This window comes from Bradysia coprophila, unplaced genomic scaffold, assembly GCF_014529535.1.
Source record: "Bradysia coprophila strain Holo2 unplaced genomic scaffold, BU_Bcop_v1 contig_324, whole genome shotgun sequence".
NCBI lineage: Eukaryota > Metazoa > Arthropoda > Insecta > Diptera > Sciaridae > Bradysia > Bradysia coprophila.
Genome location: NW_023503584.1, coordinates 3816665 through 3836559, shown reverse-complemented (window position 1 = coordinate 3836559; position 19895 = coordinate 3816665). Strand labels below are relative to the sequence as shown.

The window sequence follows — 19895 nt, the reverse complement described above, 5'->3', positions numbered from 1 at the left end:
GGCGACTGTTATAACACAAAATAAGAGTAAGTTTGCGGTCTTGCAATAGGTCCTGACTCACACGAAGTTTAATTTGCTCCTCTTATTCAATTCGTTGCTACAACCTTTTATGAATGGAAATTGTGAACAAAAATGACGTCCTTGCAAAGTAATTGCTTCACATTTTACCTACACCGGAGACGGGTAAGCGGGTCGAATTTAATTTTAGAATTTTATTTTTAGCAAACAAGTGCAATATCTCGTTCACTTTGTACGGTTGTAGGATAATCATACAACGAAACGTATAAACAAACTCATGAAAATGTATTTCCTCAGTCGGGTATAATAATTTCAATATTAACACAAAAGAACACATTTTCGGCATCTAATAAAATTATCTCTCTTCAACATTGTGTTGTTCTTGTCGCTTTTTTTTTCTTTGTCAATGAAAACATGGTCTTTTTCAACGTTACAAAATTCGTCTATTCTTTCGGTCGACATTTTTTTTTATCTTTATAATGTGCACTGAATAAATGTGAAATATCATATTTCACTTCCGGATGTTATGAGGCAGCTAGTCAGAAAGTCTTTTACGAGAAAAAAAAAATTGTATTTAAGATTTACGACATTGAGGGAATGTATTGAAATTCACTGAATTAAATATTAGATTCACATGTGCGTTGGAGGTGATACAAATTTGACATTGTTGCAGTAATAAAATTTACATTCATTTTCTTTCAAAAAAAGATGTAAAATCTGACAAGCGCATTGGATGGAACAGAATTCAAAAGCTCTATTAAAATTGATTAATAGACGGAATATTCATTAAATTATAAAAGCTTCGTCATTCGTTATCTCTGCGGTGATTGTATACAGGAAAATGTAAGTTAACAGAAGTGAAATATTTCGTATGTTGTACTAGGAACCACCTTGAACGAAAGAAACAAAAGAAGCAACGGATTCAATGATTACGTCGCTATGCGTTTGAAGTGCTTCGAAAAATTTCAATTTTCAGATTTACTAAGCTCGCAACTGAGCGTTGCAGGGCATATTTTTAGAAAATTAATTTGGTAAGAGTTGCCCTTACTAAAATTTAGCAAATTTTGCTAAAATGTTCAAAAATTTGCTGAAAAAAATTAGCAAACTTTGGCAACTTTTCACAACTATTAAAAAAATTTGGTAAATTTTAGCAATTTTTGGAAAATGTTACCAATTTTAGCCAATTAATTTTCAATAAATTGGCCCTGGATCGTTGGCCAATATTTTTATCGATCTATCTGCCTCAAAGATTGTTTGTACAGCACTCGCTCAACATGGGATAGAACATCCATCTATCTAATCCAGAATGCATGTGACAACTATACTATCCACCCCCACAATAAAAAAAGATCTCGAAATTGATTGATTAGATATTTTTAACCGAAGGCAATTCATTAATTCGTCAAGTTCATGACCAGTGCTACATTATCCTATATCATCCTGCCAGTGCCCGTTGTACACCTGCTATTAACTTCTCCAATATGTATTATTGTTCGCGTCAAAACAACTGTCCCCAGAGATATTTTCCTATAACATATAACGTGAGCACGAGCAAATGTAGCAAAAAAACAGAGAGAATTAAATTCAGTCAAATACACCACAATATCAAAATAAACTGCCCACGTACCGAGCCACGTACCACATTATACGAGCAATGCTCCAGGGTTTTCTTTTCGGTAATTTTATTTTCGTTTGCTAAAGAATAGCCAGTATAAAAGCTGAGATATTCGGTTAACATAAGTGTAAATGTTCTCAATGACAAAGTCAGGGGTATACATCTGATGGTTAATTAATTTCTCTTTTATTAAGCAAGGTGAATATCCTTTGCCGTTTTATTAGGGTGAGATAAATAATTGCGCCAACGATGCGACAGGTTATTCGACCCAAACAATTATTTCGACATTGTGCGTACTTCCTTTTAATGATGGTTGATCAGCGATAATTTCCACTGAAGCAAAAATCTGATTTTAGTCACTTAGCTGGGGAGTTAGTGTCATTTTTGACAGAATAGTAATTTGTGGTGTCGACAGCGATGATAAAAAGCAATAAACTGTGATAAACGTGGTCTTATACAGTAACATTTACGTAGAAACTATTGAAAATTGAAGTAAAAGATTTTGCATGAAAAGTTGACGGGTCTTAAACAAAGGAACGAATGATAGATTATCGTAATTTTGATGCGATAATATTATCTTCGGTCAAAATCTGAGTTACTCATGTTTCTGGCGAATATACGAAGCATTCAGGATAGTACTTATTACGATTTTAAAACATTGAAACTTCATCTCGTACTGGAAAAGTATGCATTTTTGGTGGTAAGGTTTTTTCTTCAAAAGTGTGTATGATTCCAAACTCAGTGATTATAAGGACGGATTCTCAAGTTTTCAGTATAGGTTGAGTAAACCTTTTGTTTGAAAGTGTATGGAAATTAGTAATCTTGAAATCAACTAAATCCCGAACTTCGTAAAGCTTTTCAATTATTAGTTTTCTGGCTAATGCTTAACAAGTGTTTACAAGTTACTGTAGAATCCGGTAGCATCCTAATATAATGGATGAAAATAATTAGTTCTCAGAATTTAAATTGAAACTAATTTTAAGTTCGGAAAGGCGTTCGCTTCATGAATATTTTACTCACAGAGCTGCATGACCTTCACGTTTGTATCGGTAAGATTTAATCCTTTATCTGTTTTTGGAGGTTACCTCCCACGTAAAACATATTCCTCATAATATCATCTAATAAAGAAATATATGGGAAATTTATGGAAACGAAATTCGAATTCGAAATTTATTCATTTAATTGCACTGTGATATTTGACGGCGCGGCAGTGGTATTTAGAGGGATTACTGTGTGTGAGAGAGTTGATCTTTGAACACATACAACAGATTTTACATTAAATTTGGTGAACATTAATGCCAAAATAACATTTCACGGTGTCGTTAAATAATAAATAATTGGTTTTCATTCAACTCATTTCGATATGGGTTATTTTGCAGTGAACAGAACCGCAAAAACATAACAACCAGCAACAACAATTGCTTGTAAACGATTTGTTCAATACTCTGGTGAAATTTAGCGAGAAAACTCATTTCCTCAAATGAAGTTGATTAAGCTCTATCGTAGCATTTCCCATAATCCTGCCAATATTATACGACAGAATTGCGCCTGAACATGCCACAAACATTTTGAACTTCTCATTCTGCTGGCAATAAAGTACTGAAGGTTTAAACAGATAGAAAAACGATATTGAAGCATTTACTATGGTGGAAACAACACACAACGAATAAAACCCAACAAGAAAAAGCGTCTCTTACCATGGAGTACATGGAGTGTAATATTATGACAGTGTCTGGTGTGTATGTATAATAAAAGATGCTGGATTTGAGATTATTGAAATTTAGACTAATGATGTGGAAATTCCTTTTATGCATCGCATGTTAGGTGCGGAAGATGAATTGCCATAAAGGTCGCTGTCACATCAAGTTTCACGTTTTTATTATTTCAGTAAAAAGAGGATCATTTAAGAAACTTAAACATTTTCGCTTTAGTGAGCTTTTTTTATGTTTAATGCACCCACGCCACGCAGCCACGCCATCGTCAAAAAACAACAGCTTTTGTATTGCTCTGTGAATTTTCAGAAGTCGAACAAATATTGACAGTGGCAATAGGACGAAGATTTTCCAGTTTTCTTCATCAGATGAGCGAGCACATCACCATGATGATAATACAGTTGTTTCAGAAAATTTATTGCTCACACGCTCTAGTTAATTTATCAGATTATTGTTGAAACGATGATTGAGTACAAAACACGGTTTTCCGAATTTGTCGGCAATAAATGCTAAGTCCCACCCCGTACATACAAAACAAACCCAGATATCTCCAATTCATTATCTGCTCGTACGAGTACAAAATGCCTTGATGCAGTGAATTTATTTCCTATTTCCATTATACAAACCGTCCCCGTTCAACTGATGATAATATAATTAAATACTTGTTAGTCACACTGGCATAAAACTATCGTAAAACATGTTCGCACAACAACTTCACACCATAAACTTCGAAATCCAATCAACAAGCAATAAAGGAAATTATCCGCTCTGCGGATATATGTTTTATATACCGTGCCGGCAAGGATGTGCGACTGTGTGTGGAATGTTCCGTGTTATTGTAAAACTTGCCACGACAATTCCATATTTACATTGATGATACTATAAAACGCGATATTAATGCGTTTCGAACACTGGCATGACATTGTCGATGAACCTGAATAGTGTCCACAACCAGTGAATATTGACACAAATTACTGTTTGCTTGGTTATTGAGACTCGGAGTGTTCACATTGTTATTCTACAGACCCTTAATCATCACGGATGGCAAGCGTATCACCAGTATTACGATCGAATCTGTTACTTAGTTTGATTGCAATATTTTTGACAGACTGAAACAAAATCTTTTACTTCAATTTTTTCATCATACATTTCACTATAAAAGACCGCAACCAGAGCTTGTCTATTGGGCACGTAGCAAGTTTGCATTTTCTTAAGGTATGCGCGCGCATTTGCATATTATTAATAGTCACTTTATTAGTATTTTACATGCTACATGCGTCGAAAACCGTACTTTTCATGTTTGAAGCACGCCTTTCGACGCCCTAAGCATGTAAAATCCATTACATAACTCAGGATAAAAGTAAAAAGTCTCGTTTTCGTGTGTTTATTGACCTCGGATTCGCCTCGGATCAACAAAATTCACACGTAAACTCTACTTTTCATCTTTTTATCCCTAGTCATGTAAAATACTATACTAAATGACTAGGGATAAAAAGATGAAAAGTAGAGTTTACGTGTGAATTTTGTTGATCCGAGGCGAAGCCGAGGTCAATAAACACACGAAAACGAGACTTTTCACTTTTATCCCGAGTTATGTAATGGATTTTACATGCTGAGAGCGTCGAAAGACGTGCTTCAAACATGAAAAGCACGGTTTTCGACGCATGTAGCATGTAAAATACTTTGGCTATTCGTACAATGTGAGGAAGTATTTTTATTTTATTTTTTATTTATTTATTCATTCTCCATTCAAAACATTGAAGGCTCAGAGCCTGTACATGTTTACTTTTAAATCATTTAATTGCTACTTTCAATCAACTAAAATTAAATCCACCATAAATCAATCAATTACACAGAAAAATAAAACGAAAAAAAGAAACAAAAATTAAATCAATAAATCGAAAAAACTAAGAAATTAAGGTAAAAGCAAAATAAAATGATCGACTCTGGTTTTTGACAATTGAAATTCAATTGTCAAAAACCAGACTCGATCATTTTATTTTGCTTTCATTTTAGCTAAACAAAAGAAGAAGAGGAAAAAAAATATCTATAAATCAAATGAATCGAATTAAAATTAAAACTAGAAATTCGTTTAAATATAAAAACAGCAAAAAAAATTTATGTAACCAAAGCAGAACAGCGTCTAAGCACAGGAAACGAAGTAGTTGTACTTTCACCAACTAAAGACATAGTCAAGAGATGACTTGAAAATACCGAGCAGATGACTTTTCAGATCGCACTTGAACGCTGTCGCTCTATTTGAATCACGTAATGCCGATGGTAAACTGTTAAAGAAACAGAAACCACGGACTTCTATTGCCTGCCGTCCAGAGGCGGTTCGGGAAAACGAAGGATGAAGGAGACCCCTTCCTCTCGTCGAAAGGTCATGGATGTCACCATTTGTTCTCACTTCAACATCATGCTTCATCAGGTCGTTCTTCAAAGAAAAAACTAGCATCGCTGTCTGAAGGGCATTGAGATGATGGATCGGTAGAATCGATCCATTGAAATAGTCTTTGACAGAATCTCTGGAAATCAAACCGTGCATATTACGCAGCGCTCTTTTCTGGAGCAGTAACAGATCATTCAATGCACCAATTTATGCCGTATTCCAAATCGGATTCAAGTAATTTAAGTGCGAGTGCACGAAAGCAAAATATAAATCGAACAGAGCTCGTCTTGGTATCAGAAACCTCAGACGCCTGAAAACACCGATGATTGGTGAGATTTTCCTAATGACTTCGGTCAAGTGGTCATTCCACGTGAAGCTTTCATTAATGTAGAGCCCAAGGCATTTTGTTAAAGTCGAACAAAATAAGTAAATGTGACGCATTTCGTCAAAGGATAAATACAGTAAGAAAAAACCGTCATCGTTCAAAAAGACACCTTCCCCATGCAATGTGTAAAAGTATGAATTTACTCAGTATATAAAAGGTTGAATTCGGTAGGAACAAACAAAACTCTTTCCTTGAAATGTTTGTTGAAATATGAATTCAGTGGGAACAAGTCAAAATCCTTCCCAATACAGTTTGTAGAAGGATGAAGTAGGAACAAAACAAACACGTCAACTATACGATTCAAGAAAGGAAAAATGGCCTTCAAAAAATATCCAGCTAAATATATTTCGATAGACTCAAGTGACAATTTTATCTAATTAATATTCTGATAAAAAAGACTGCAGAAAGGCATTAATAATATTTGGTTTCGAAAGCTGCCACTACGTAATTTTTCTGACACGATCATCTTCTGTTCATTATATTATCATCTCTCCATTGATTTTCAGTTTCTGAACGAACATTGTCCTTAAAATAATATTTGGACTCATGTTCCTTACTATACCTGACAGTGTGCGAATAGCATTTTCGTTTTCTAATATCAAAAAGTTTTCAAAATATAATTTCTCGGAATCTAGCCAGCCGATCGATGTTGATCTAATGGTACTTTGAAAAGATTAATGTAAGATTCATAGAAAATATGGTCTGGTATACAACAATCAGAATTTTTACTTTGTGAACAATGGGACAATTTGAATTGATTTTTCCCCTATTCTGGCCGTATCGATAACTTATTCACTGTTGGCTCTAGTTTCTATCGCTACTATATCTCACAGCCTGAGATCTCACAATTCTAAAAATACCAAACGCAACCTATTGACTATCGGACCCATACACTTTACGATACGATTATTTGCGTGAGACGACCCACTCGAAAGGAAAAAGTTTCGAAATTGAAATGAAGCGTTTCTGGGCTAATTTAATGAAGTTTTCATGCAGAATTGAAACAAAATAAAATAATATTTGGTCATATCATATACGGTACGTACAGCTTGCCTGTTGCATGTGAAGCTGTTTCCATGTGGTGCAAAACCAAATATTTACAAAACACACTCAGTGGGGCGAAAGTTTTCCGGCTATTGTAGTTCTTACAATGGTAGAGGAATTGATTGTTGTCAAACTCAGAACTTATAATGCTTTATGTGCATCACAGCCACAGAAACGTGTTCGTTTAGAAAACTAATAAATACGGCTTCAGTCTATTGTTGTGTATTAACAAAACGCACCAATTTTACATTTAAACTTAATAACCTACAATGTAAATGCGTCTTAGTATATATCATTGATAAAGGGCGACATCCTTGAAACGTCTACCAACCCAAGTATTGATGATTTTTTAAGGACTTTTGTTGCCCTCAACGACTCTCTTTTTTAAGATAGGAATGAAAACCAGCAAACTTCCATTCATAAAATAGCGAAACGAAGAAATTTGATATCTCCGATATCTCTGCCATATACCAGTGTAAGAAATATTGGAAAATCAAATTTCCTCTTATTTCTTGTTACATGATGACGCTGATGCTGTGGACTTTTTTCGTAAAGAATAGAGCGAGTGGTTACATGATACACAGACTTAGTCGAAAATACGCACTACTCGCAGTACTCACAAATGGAAAAACCGTCAACGTTGATAAAGTGATTGTAGTGGCATTTACAGATTGAATATAATTTATTCAGCTAACAACAAAATCTTAGTCATATGATATCACACCAAACCTCCATCGTCGCCTGTTTCAAAATCGACACGTTATACAATGCCGCAAAATAGTCTCAAAAGTGTTCTTCCATACAGAAGAAGTGTGTAAATTGAATCTTACTTTTTGGCTTCTCTGTTCACTTTATATGTTTGATAAATGTCATGTTATAAAAAAGAATTGCCAATCATACCATTAAGCAAAACGATCCACAGCATTCCAACCCAACCCACACGTTCAAATATAATAATTTTTCATCGATGAAAATTCGATTTTTTTCTTCGCCAAAATTTAATAAATGGAATTGATCGGTGTCAATAAATTTGATATGATTAAGTGCGGTGATGTAGTCGTATATGCAAAGTGAGTGTACATTTTAGACGCTCGATAATTTTATATTTTTCGCTGCCGTCTTTTATGTGGGTAATACGCACTTTGTGTGTAACAATAAATTTGATTTCTTTTTTCAACGAAAATCTTATGAGTTTTTAATTACGAAGTAGCGTTAGCCACTTTATTGAAACGATGGGAACGTCTGTTTGTGTGGGCAAATTTCTTTTCTTCAAGAAATACGTTCTTTGGGAATCCGTTGGTATTACCCAGCGAATCAACTGCTCGACATAGGTATTCAAGGAACGACAATTACGGTCGTTAAACGAAAAAAGTAGTTGCCGCTACTTCCGTATGCCATCACAATGATTCACTGTCTCATCTTTCCGATGCGTACAGTGAAATATAACCCAACTCTAAAGGGATTTAATACTCAAACTATTTCAAATTTAAATACCCACCCACCCATCCAACATACAAATAAAAAATTTGTACATTCTATCGAAGCCGCTTCAGTTAATTACGTTGGTTTCATTAAAAGTTGCTGTAAGTTCCTCCAAAAGACCCATGTAAACCAATTTTTGGTTAACCATCGCATTACAATATCCGTTCAAAATTCCAGAAATATCTCAGGCGAATACAACTAATCCTTGCGTATAAACTCGACAAATTGTATTTTCTTATCCACAAACAAAGCCGGTCTCCAACGATATTTCGCGATATTGCGTTACTTCAAGGATTACGTTTGATGTACCACTACCACATACACTGCCATTAAATAACTCAATGTTTTGTGTCTATGTGTATGAGTAAAAGACCAAAGCGTCACAGAATAATAAAAGGAAAAAATTCTATATTTCACATTATGTGGCGGAGCGTGTGGTTTCAAGTTATTTAGATGCCCGCAAGGATATTGAGATACAACACTAACAACTAAGGGATTTTCATAATCACAATATAAACGCAACATCTTCTATTGAATCTCTGGTTGTGTGTGGTGTAACATCATAACAGCAATTTATATGGGTTTTCCACTTAAAACTGTTTTTGCTCCCACTGTAATCAAGTGAAATAAAGTGTTGGCGTAGGTGTGTAAGAAGACCGTACTCGTATGGGAAAGTGCATTTTCAAGCGTTAATAATACGTCCGACCAAATGTATTTAATTTTCTAACGTAATGAGTTTTATCAATTTAGAATGTAAATCAAAGACTTTGCTTCACATCCACTTTAATTTAATAATTTTCAAGCATAAAAGGATTCTCGTGAATCCTGTAGCTTTTATTTTGCACACCTTCTCTCTGTCGTTTAATTTTGTAGATCTCCCCGTCCTCCCTAAAAAAATGTCGATTGTCGAGGTTGTGCTTAAAAACTGTAATCAATTTTTCATTCAAACTTGTAACGATCAGAGGTAAGTTTTAAAAATCAATTTGCACTTTTCGTTCATATAGCATAGAGTATGGATGAGAAAAGAGGCTGGTATGGACCATTTTATGGTCTAAAATTTATGCTCAATAATCAAACTCAATAATCAGTATACCGAACAAATCTAGTACTTCTTTCGTTTCACCTATCTTCATCAAATAATCTACGTCATTAGTTTGTCTACGCTTTGTCATATAAGAGACCACATTGCCAACATCACATCTCTTATTTTTGTCGTCATTGTTAATGAGAGATTACTAGCCAATTCTAAATTGTAGATTATTACAGTTCACAACCAAAAACCCTCATTTATCAAATGCCTTACTGAAAAACAAACTATTTTTACCGGAATGTGCAAATCCACTGACTAGGTATTAACTCAAATCCTCGTGTAATACCTAAATCCGGCATTTTATGAATTTTGTCAGGTACGTACAATAAAAATCTCTACCAAGAATTCCATCAATAAAAACCATCGGTTAAGTGGCAATTTCGGTTAAAAATTTCACTGACGTTAATGGTAATGGATCGAATTTAATGGGATTAAAAATAATTTCTAAAGTATTTATGCAACCCGTCATCACTAAACGAGCCCCAATTAAACCGATTTCAAATAACTCTGCTCAGGGATGCATGTAAAACTCTGCCCACCAAATCGATTGAATCATTAAATCACGAGTGCTTTTAAGCTTTTTTGGAAGCCTATTTTTGTAATCCAATTAGTATATACGTTTTTCGTGTAATTCTGGGTAATACTTCTACTGTCGGTCCTGGGATATTTCTTGACGATAGCTGGTTGGGTACTAAAATTCCTAGAAATGTTTTCGAATTTTTATAAAATTGAGTTTGGTTTCGAAACCATTTTTTGTAGAAACAGAAACTGTTCCTCTTGAGAGTTAATTGAGATTGTTTTCTTGTTCCTTTGGGAAATAATTCCAAAATCCGAAGGCTGCCTGCATACATGTATGAAATTGACGAAATAGCAGGTGACTTATATTGGACAATCAATCATTCAATCGAGTGTTGTACACTGTACTAAACAGACTATTTTTATACACATCAAGGCTGCTCTCTGGAGAGGGATTACGATATCCATTCTATTTCCTCTACAGATAGAGTACGACTCACTTTTTTCACTGAAAGATGTCGCTGCACCAAAGCTAATGTCAACAGAAAGATAATTAATTTTTTACTCGACGGATTTTAGTCACATGATTTCAGGACTCTCACAGTAATCACAGTTTTTAAATCGGCTCTATATCAGCCACCGTTTTTTCAAACCCTTATCTGCAAGAAAATATAGACCGGATTGAGAAATCTGATTACTGTTCCGGACTCCTATGGCATTTTATTTGACTAATATCCGTCAAGTAAAGAATTAATAATGTTTCTGTTGACATTGGCTTTGGTGCAGCGACATCTTTCAGTGAAATAGTGAATAGTACTCTATCGTTATAGTTGCCATAGAATAGAGAAAAGAGAATTGATGCCGTAATCCCTCTCCTGCAACAGTGCTGCCTTGTACACATCCAAATGTGAAGCTTTACCATTTCGATATTTGTATCAAAAATAGCTGTTCATATATTATTGACTGCAATAATGAAAATTGGTAATTACGACAATGACAGGTGATTTTTCGATAATAATTACAGTATACAATAATTTGTAATTCAGTATACTGAAAGCAACAAAGCAAGTGAACATTTTAGCCTTCATTCCTGGAAGATGCGGGAATTTGAAAGAAGATTAGGTTTAAATAAAGAGACTTGAACATTCGTATTGTATTACTAGCTCTGTCATATTAACGATACTACAAAAAAATTACTTTCTGTTGCGACAAATCATGTTGTAATGGAACACATTAATAATAAAATTGCTCAATGTTTCCGATTGCAGTTCCGTGATGTAATCTTATTGAGCCATTGACTTTGACGTCTTCATACCATTCTTCCAAAAAATTAAAATTTCGGAAAAATACGTGATAGTCATAACGAACAAATAAATACAAATCTAGCCAAACCTTATTAATCGCTGAAAAACGTAATATCAAAAGATTCTGCAACCAATTTTTGAACCGCTCCAAATTTTAGAAATTATCTGCATTTTCTTCTTTCAATTGAGTTTACAATCACCATTACCAAGAAAAGGACAATATTAGAAAACCAACAATACAATTAAAGTTGTTGAAAACCAAAAATAATGAAAGAACCACAACCGAAAATAAACGGCACATTATGTCAAACATGCAATAATATTACACCAAACTGTAACAATATTACAGAAGTTGCAATAGTATTCGTTTGTAACGCAATAAGATAACAAACGAATATTATTGCATCACAAAAACGCGGATTCGATTTCTAAGGCTATGGAGCGATATTAAATTTTTTGACTTGCGTACTTTGAAAGAGCTCATGAAAGTTCACGAAACTAGGTTTTTGAACCCAAAAAAAATTTGGTCCAAGTCCTTAGGTTCACTCACTGAACCCTCCGAATTCCGTAATAATATTGCAAGATTACAGGGTTCAGTGAGAGAGTGCACACACCTGGACGAAACTTTTTTTGGGTTCATTGGTGTACTTTGGTGAACTTTCACGAGCTCTATCAAAGTACACAAGTCGCATAATTTTGGAATTCAATTTGGCCTTAGAAATCAAAGGTGCGTGACTGTAATAATATAGTTCCGGGAAAATCTTATTACAGTAACATTACACATATTGCAATCTTATTGTATTTTTATGTTTGCAATGTTGGCACTGTAAGAAAGTTCGTTCGTTTTGTTTTTAATTTTTGCAAAATGCGAAGAGCGCCACAGTTTAAAATTGTGTGTTCTACATAATGTACTTATTTCAGAATTTGATCGGTGTAGGGCAGTGTTCAAATTTAATGTTATGGTGCGAATATGTGTACGTAACTCAAAGTAAAACATTTTTAGGCTGTCAGCTATAATATTTCTGATTATATGAACTATCTTAGTCATTGTTGTCACACGTTTTAAATTCTTTATTTAACTCAAATTTTTATTAATTTTATAATCTTCGCAAAGAAGTATACAAAATGAAATCTAAAATTGGAATTGAATTTAGGCTACGATAAAATTACAATCATTGCAATGTTAATTGCATTTTTATGAATTTTGTTGACATTTTTGCAAATTATTGACTTAAAACCGATTCACAAACGTTTTTGAATTGAACATTTTCGTCGGTTTCCACTTCGCTTCTTTAAAAAGGAAATCGTAAAGTCACCAGAGAAATTTATTTAATTCTCTTTTTTTGTAAATTCCCGCATCTTCCTGGCTAAAATATTCACTTATTTTGTTGCTGTATGCATGCTTAAAGGTCATAGTTTCAATCTTCATTGTCGTCATCAATTAAACTTTTCGAACTACTCTTTCAAGTAGCGTGAAAAATTTTCTTACTTTGTGATAGTTTTTAATTAATTTAGCCTTTGCAGCGATACAGTTTTCGGTTTTACTAATTTTGTATGACTTCTCTTAGTCAGAAGAAAAGTACTTTCAACAAAACACTGGAAAATTTATCTAATTTTTCGTATGCATCGTGGTACAGAATTTCACATTTTATTTATCCGTCGTGGTAATAACACTCTGTAATATAATTATTCTGTTGCATAATTTATATACGTATAAATGTTCATTGTTAACTCGCATTTCTCTCATATAGCGATCTTAAATTATTGTACTTAATAATTTGCAGCGTAAATGTAGCAATTTTCGTACAACATCCCCTCAACTTGATTGTACATGACTTTTCCTAGGAGGAATCTGATCTAGATTTATAAATGTATCTAAAATCCTTGACTTTTTAAATTTCACGAATTTATCATTACTGAGTGCTCAGTGAATGAACTATCCGAAGCAGAGCCGTTAAATAATAAATTATAAAATGAACCGTCGATGTTGCTTGTTGTAATGGGGAATGAAACGGAATGGGTTTTTAAAGAGCAGTTTGTGCATCTAATTTTAGATTTGTGTTTTGACGTGTGGGATGCTAGAGGTGAAGGTTGCAGTTGCAATTATTACAACATCAACGTGAAGTAAAGTTAAATAATATTCACGTCGGTAAAAGTTTACCTCTCCTTGTAAGCAATATATTTCAATGAAGGAAATGGCTTCTTATGTATGACTATGAACAGTTTTCGTGCAAGAAGAGTGACTCGCTCTTCCTGCTAGTTAATTAAAAATTGGTATTCATAATTGGTAATCTACTGTCGAGGAAATGAATATGTTCGTAAAATCATTAAAATTGATTTGAGAATAAAACGTCCTTAATACACCACACCACCGTTGAAGTAGAATAATATATTTCTTGGAATATTTTTCTCATTCTAACGTTCGTATTTTGTAGAAAAATTAATCGTCAACTATATACACAACACAGTACGTTCATTGTCTATATCATAATCATAAATACACTAACGCTACATCGAAATATCTTATCTAATCGATTAATAGCAACATGCAACAGTCTCCACTAATGCTTACGTAGCTATGCCATATGTTATGCTAATCATAAAAACTTCGTCCAACAATTAGAACAATGATAAATATGAAAAATTGTTTCGAAATTGTTAGCCATCCTTTTGTTTCTACAAGAGATTGAAGTGAAGAATACAATTGAGTTCAATTGAGTTACCATATGGCATTTTAACTTTTCAATTACATTGTTCTCGTAAATTAAGCAATATTCTAATGAATGGAAAAGGGGTTGGCATTATATTTTCTCTTCACTTACCTGGCTCAAGGTAGTTCGCCACGGTTTTGTGTGCCAGCGATACCACACAAATGAATATTAATGCAATCACGAAATACCGCATGTTCCTTTTTGAATTTTCGTTACAAAAGGCCAACACCAAATTTTAAACTTTTTGATATTCTTTTCTCTCACTCTTTATCGTTCGGTACTTTATATAGTCGCAGCGAAAACGGTCTGCCAATATACAATTTTTAATGAAAATATTGTTTTCCCGTTCAGAAAACTTATTCCGTTTTTAATTGACTGTTATTATCAACAGGTTTTACTTTATTGTGTTTTGATAGAAGCTTGTTGATGGAAAATTTTTCTATTGAATTTGTGTTGATGAATTTATTCCAAAGAGTTCAAGTTGTTTTCGAGAACGTGCACTTAAAATTTATCGTAAATGTTAAGAACAGAAAAAATTTCGAATTTCAACTTTCGTTTAGTGCAACTGAATTTTCTTTTTGTTCAATTAAATGAATGGCTCAATGTGTTTCACTTTCATAAACAACCGAAACTACGAAAATGAACGACTTGGTGTAAGACAACACCTATTTTTACAAAAAATGTTCGAAATGTTGAACTCCAAATATCTACTTTTTCTGTCCTTTCAGTTCGGCGTCGCGATGCGAAATGAAATTCTGTTGTAAGGGAAATATAGAATTTCTCTTTCGTCGTTTTTGAAACGGTTCTTGTTGCTTTCAATTGCGGCGGTGTTATAACAATTTTTCCAATTTTGTTGTGCACTTTATATACACAGAAAATTTGTCATCTACACACTATATTTTTGTGGAATTCTCAATTAGCTTTTTTTTGTCTGTATGTTTTCCTTTTGAAAGGAATAAGAAGGATGAGGAGTTTTGTCACAACAGGGATGATGAGAGGGAAGCAAGTGAGTGAGTGAGAAGAGGCGGTGTATTATTTTACGATATAAAATTCAGGATACAAGAACATGAGAAAAATATTTGATTGAGACATGGATTGTATTGCCGAACGGATATACAATAATGTTAAGTGAAGACAAGGCATGAAACATATTTATCTGTTTGAGCAGCATGTATAATTACGTATGCAAATAATGTAAATGGATCTACTATCATCCATTCGTATTAATTACTGCTCATGCCTGATACATTAATTGTTTGTTGAAACAAGAACGTGTTCGTACACTCACTTCGACATTAAAGCGGAAAGGAAAGGATTAGTGTAGGTTATTCTTCTCGAAATAATGGCAATTTGGATATTACATACATTTGAAGTACAAGTCAGTTACGAGCGGTTGTAGCCGTACGACTGTTAGTTGTAAACATTTAATATTTATGTTCTTATAACAATATCGACACTGACTTCTAAAAAAGGCTTTTTATTGCAAGCGCAGCGCGCAGCGCTGCGCCTTAATTCATAACTGTCCCGGCATCTATTACACGATGCCCGCAGGGCATCGTACTTTCTAAAAATCTAAAAAGTAGATAGGAGCGTTTCTTAGGGTGGCGAGATGGGAAAAAGTCGAGTTCGGACCTACGTTAGGACTGAGGCCGTACCTCGGACCTAATGATTTTACGGTTGATTTCGGTAGAGCTTTTGATGCTGATTCAGGAAATGTGGGTCACAAAATTTTTTTATGCGTCGCTTGGCCACTAGGTGGCTTCAAAGTCGGAATTTTTGAAACGAAAACTGGCTTCCATTTCGCATAAAATTAATGGATTGGCGTGAAATTTGTGTCTGAGGGGTTTTCGAGGTCCGAATAAAAACATTTGAGAGCGGCCACATGCATGTGAGCCACCGCAAATTACCAAAAAGTGGTTTTTTGGGTGGTTTTTCTCAATTTTCTCGAAAACGTGTCCATAGGATTAGATGAAACTGAAATCGTAGATAGCCACTGAAAATACCTATCGATTAAGGTGCATATCAATAGATTCCATGGTTTAGTTTCCGAGAAAAGTGAAAGAAAGTGCCAAAAAAGGGGACCAACTTTGATGTAGGTACGCCCACAAGATGGCGTCGTAGAGCTTTGGTCTCTTCGGAACAAATGTTCAAAAATGAAAGTTAAGGGGTGTCCTAGAACAAAATTTTTATGCATGAGGTCAGCAAACCGATTTAAGATTTTCAGTCACACGATGTTCCAAGAGCCTTGAGGGGCGGAGTTGAGATCTTTGTGTCGCTTAAATTTCGTGTTTACGGAGACAATATCATCATCGGCCTCATCATCAGCATCGATTCAAAGAAAAAGTATCTGTTTTCTAAAGTTCCAAGTTCGGACCGGCAATAATCTAATCTAATGTAAGCAGTTGCTGCTGGATCATTTTCCTAAAACAATTTTTCGAAAATAAAAATTTGAATCAGTGCATGTTTATGAATTAAATTACCTGCGAAAAGATAAGGCCTATCGATTGTACAACATTTGGTCATCAAACACTAAACATTTATATTAAAATATTCGAGTTTCGTTTCAAACTTTACAAAATTCCAATTGCATCAAAGAACCATTTTGTAGTTTGTAAACATCAACAATGTTTCTGATTGATATGCGTCAAAATGGTAGTGCTAAACGTACTAGATCAAAAGGTGTCAAAAATGGTACGCTTTTTGTGAGCGCTAAAATTTTTAAAAGTTCATGTTCGTAACTTCGGTGTCGGGGAATCTCGCACACGCGATCATAGTATGCGTCCTTTTACGACATGTAACAAAAAGTCATGACTGTGCGAGATTCACCACTTAGAGGTGAATCTCGCACACCATGAATTTGTGTGGTGTGCGAGATTACCCTACCCCGTAACTTCACGTGCAAAGGGAAACTAATTGTTATATTTTGTCATTGAACCAATAAATTTAAGTTGCAGTAACAACTGTTGTACGCACTATTTGGATTTTTCGAACGTTGCAAACTTTGATATGTAAAAAATATATTTTTTTTCGCTAATTTGCTGAACATCGATGTCGTGGGATTATTGTCACGTGACGATTGTGATTGTTTTTTTCTTTGGGAAAAGTGAGTTCATCCTTTTACAAATTGTTTCACCGAATTTGTTTAATTTACGCCTTTAAAAATCTTTTGCTACTTTCGAACGGATCTTAAATAAATGATTACCAAATAAACGTTTCCCGTTATTCATTGAAAATTTAAATAGGCTAATAGTGTAAAACTTCTTCCGCAGAAAGAGCTATGATCTTTGTAATTCTTTGTCCATTTTCGTTAGAGGTTATCCAACGAAAGATACGCGAGTGACACACAACACCTGATGATAATTATTGCTTATTCTAATACAAATAATTCACCTACCGAGATGATCGTCGTCGGGATGAATTTTGTTATTATGTAGAATCATTAAAGGTCCTATACAAAAATTAGATTATATAGGAGGATTAATTTTGAATAAATGTTCAAAGTCAATCTTTGATTCCAACAGATTATACAGACTGCAGTTTTTGCACTGAGTGAGTAAGAGTAATACAAGAATATCTGTAGTCTGAATAAAGTTTTCACAAGCCATTTATCTGTCCCATAAAGAAAACCTAGGAGGGTGGTTAAGCAGCTTTAGCTGCTTCGGATGTATCTCCTTTTGAGTTTACCACAGTGTTTCGATCATGAGCAGCGAGTAAGATATATAAGAGACTAGTCAACATCCCCTTGCCTAATCACGTAAAGTACAGTACGTTCGTGGTTGTTATTTTGGCGTGTACATTGCCGTTATTAATGCTATCGGCCAGAAAAGATATTGGGCAAGACTGAAATTTGAACTGAAACAGTTTACTTTATGATAACTATTCCGGTTACGGAAACTGACTATATTAGGTATTTTGAAGTCAGGTGCAGGTAAAGTCAGAAAGAGGCAGGCTAAGAATTGGTTCCAAAGAGAACGGTGCAGAGTTTAGCATATAAAACAACATTTAGTAAAGATGGAATTTTTCCAATAATGTGTCACTTGACCTAAACTAATTCACCTATGTTTACAAGTAAAGATATTGCAAGAGATTCTGCGTCCTAACCTGTCACATCCATCTGTTTTCGATAACGACGACAGAAATAATGACAAGCTCTGGGTAATGTTAATATGGTCCTTTATATAGTCAAATTCATGTTAAAAAAATTAAAGTACAAGATTTGAAATCAACAGATTAAAAATATTTTTATCTATGGAAGGGATTGACCCGATAATAATACTGGTCATAATGCTTGCCGTCTGTAACAGGTTTACTACATGCATGACAACCATTATGTCCAAGTAAATCTAGAAGCACCAACCGCATTAACTAAGAGATTATCACCTGTTATTGACTAGCAATGACAAGAATACTTTATCTCTGGCCTAATGTGTCTTTATATTAAAATGATTGTTAAAACTAATGAAGTAAAAGATCATGTAACAGTTTGCGTGAAGTGAGGCATCAGTTGTACCAAACGAAGTAACAAATTCAATAGACACGCTAGTGATATGCATTGTATGCGGTCTGTGTGAAGGTTAAAATTTTTACCTCGGTTGCCTTTGTATCAGGTATATATTATAATACCAACAGTTTATCAGTTTCATCAGCTAAACAAATTCAAAAACCTCGACAAACATTTTCTTACTTTCCGAATCGTTTTCTTATCGTCGTCAGTTCAATTTGAAATTGAATTTACTTTTCGAATTGGTTTTTACTCCAAATTTAATTCAAAATCATCAAACGAAACTTTTATCAACAATAAAATTCCAAGCGGCTGTGTGTACACAAGAAATGGTTTCGTAAATGTCTTAACGCTCTCAAATCAGAAGATAATATTAAATTCCGTTCTCAACTGTCCATTTAGAATGACCCTTTTAAGGTAAAATTACTTTGCTCTCAGGAAAGCAAAGCAAGGCAAAAAAAAAGAGTTAACAAAGACACACAAAACAATTGATTCACTTTCATTCATGCTGATGGCTTCGGAACTTTTTCGATTAACTTTGACCGCCCGCATAATAAAATCTCATTAATTCTGAAATAGGCAGGAGTGTGAATCGGGCTGTGATTGTGCAGTGTGTAGACCGGCAGAGCGATGATGTAATGTTTATTTCTTTTTTGACGGGGATAGCATATCGATAGTATTGTTGATGATTGACAGAATGGAGAATAGAAGAAGAAAAAAACGGAATGGAAAAGTTTGTTGACGAAAGAAAAATATAAGGAGAAAATGTGAAACTGTTTGTTTATGATGGACTTGAGATATCCCTTTTTTTAAAGAAAAACTTTTCATTTCATATTTCGAAAGGGTGCCAGTACCATATAAATTCACATTGAATAAAATACGTGTTGCTATTAACTTGTCTTAAATATTCTTCGTCAGACCGCCTTTTACGGAATGAAAGAAATATGTTTTTCATCTTAAATTTTACTGCTGCCTTGAACTTTAAGAAGTTTAACGTTTACAAGTTGAAGGATTGTAAAACCTGTTGTTTCTTCTATGAAAAGTGATGTTATTGGTTGATGTGTATTAGTGTATTGTTCTATATGCCGACTGTTTCGTAATCTTGAAGGTAGTTGACCTTTTCGG

At 34.2% G+C, this 19895-nt stretch overlaps 1 long non-coding RNA gene across 1 annotated transcript; it reads right to left on the bottom strand.

Moving 5' to 3' along the window:
• Positions 1 to 14527: 14527 nt before the first annotated feature.
• LOC119079555 lies at positions 14528 to 15090 on the bottom strand. The gene is made up of 2 exons (XR_005088181.1): positions 14981 to 15090; positions 14528 to 14769 (listed from the first exon to the last, which is right to left on the bottom strand). It is a non-coding gene; the product is annotated as an uncharacterized LOC119079555 (long non-coding RNA).
• Between the last annotated feature and the right edge of the window lie 4805 nt (positions 15091 to 19895).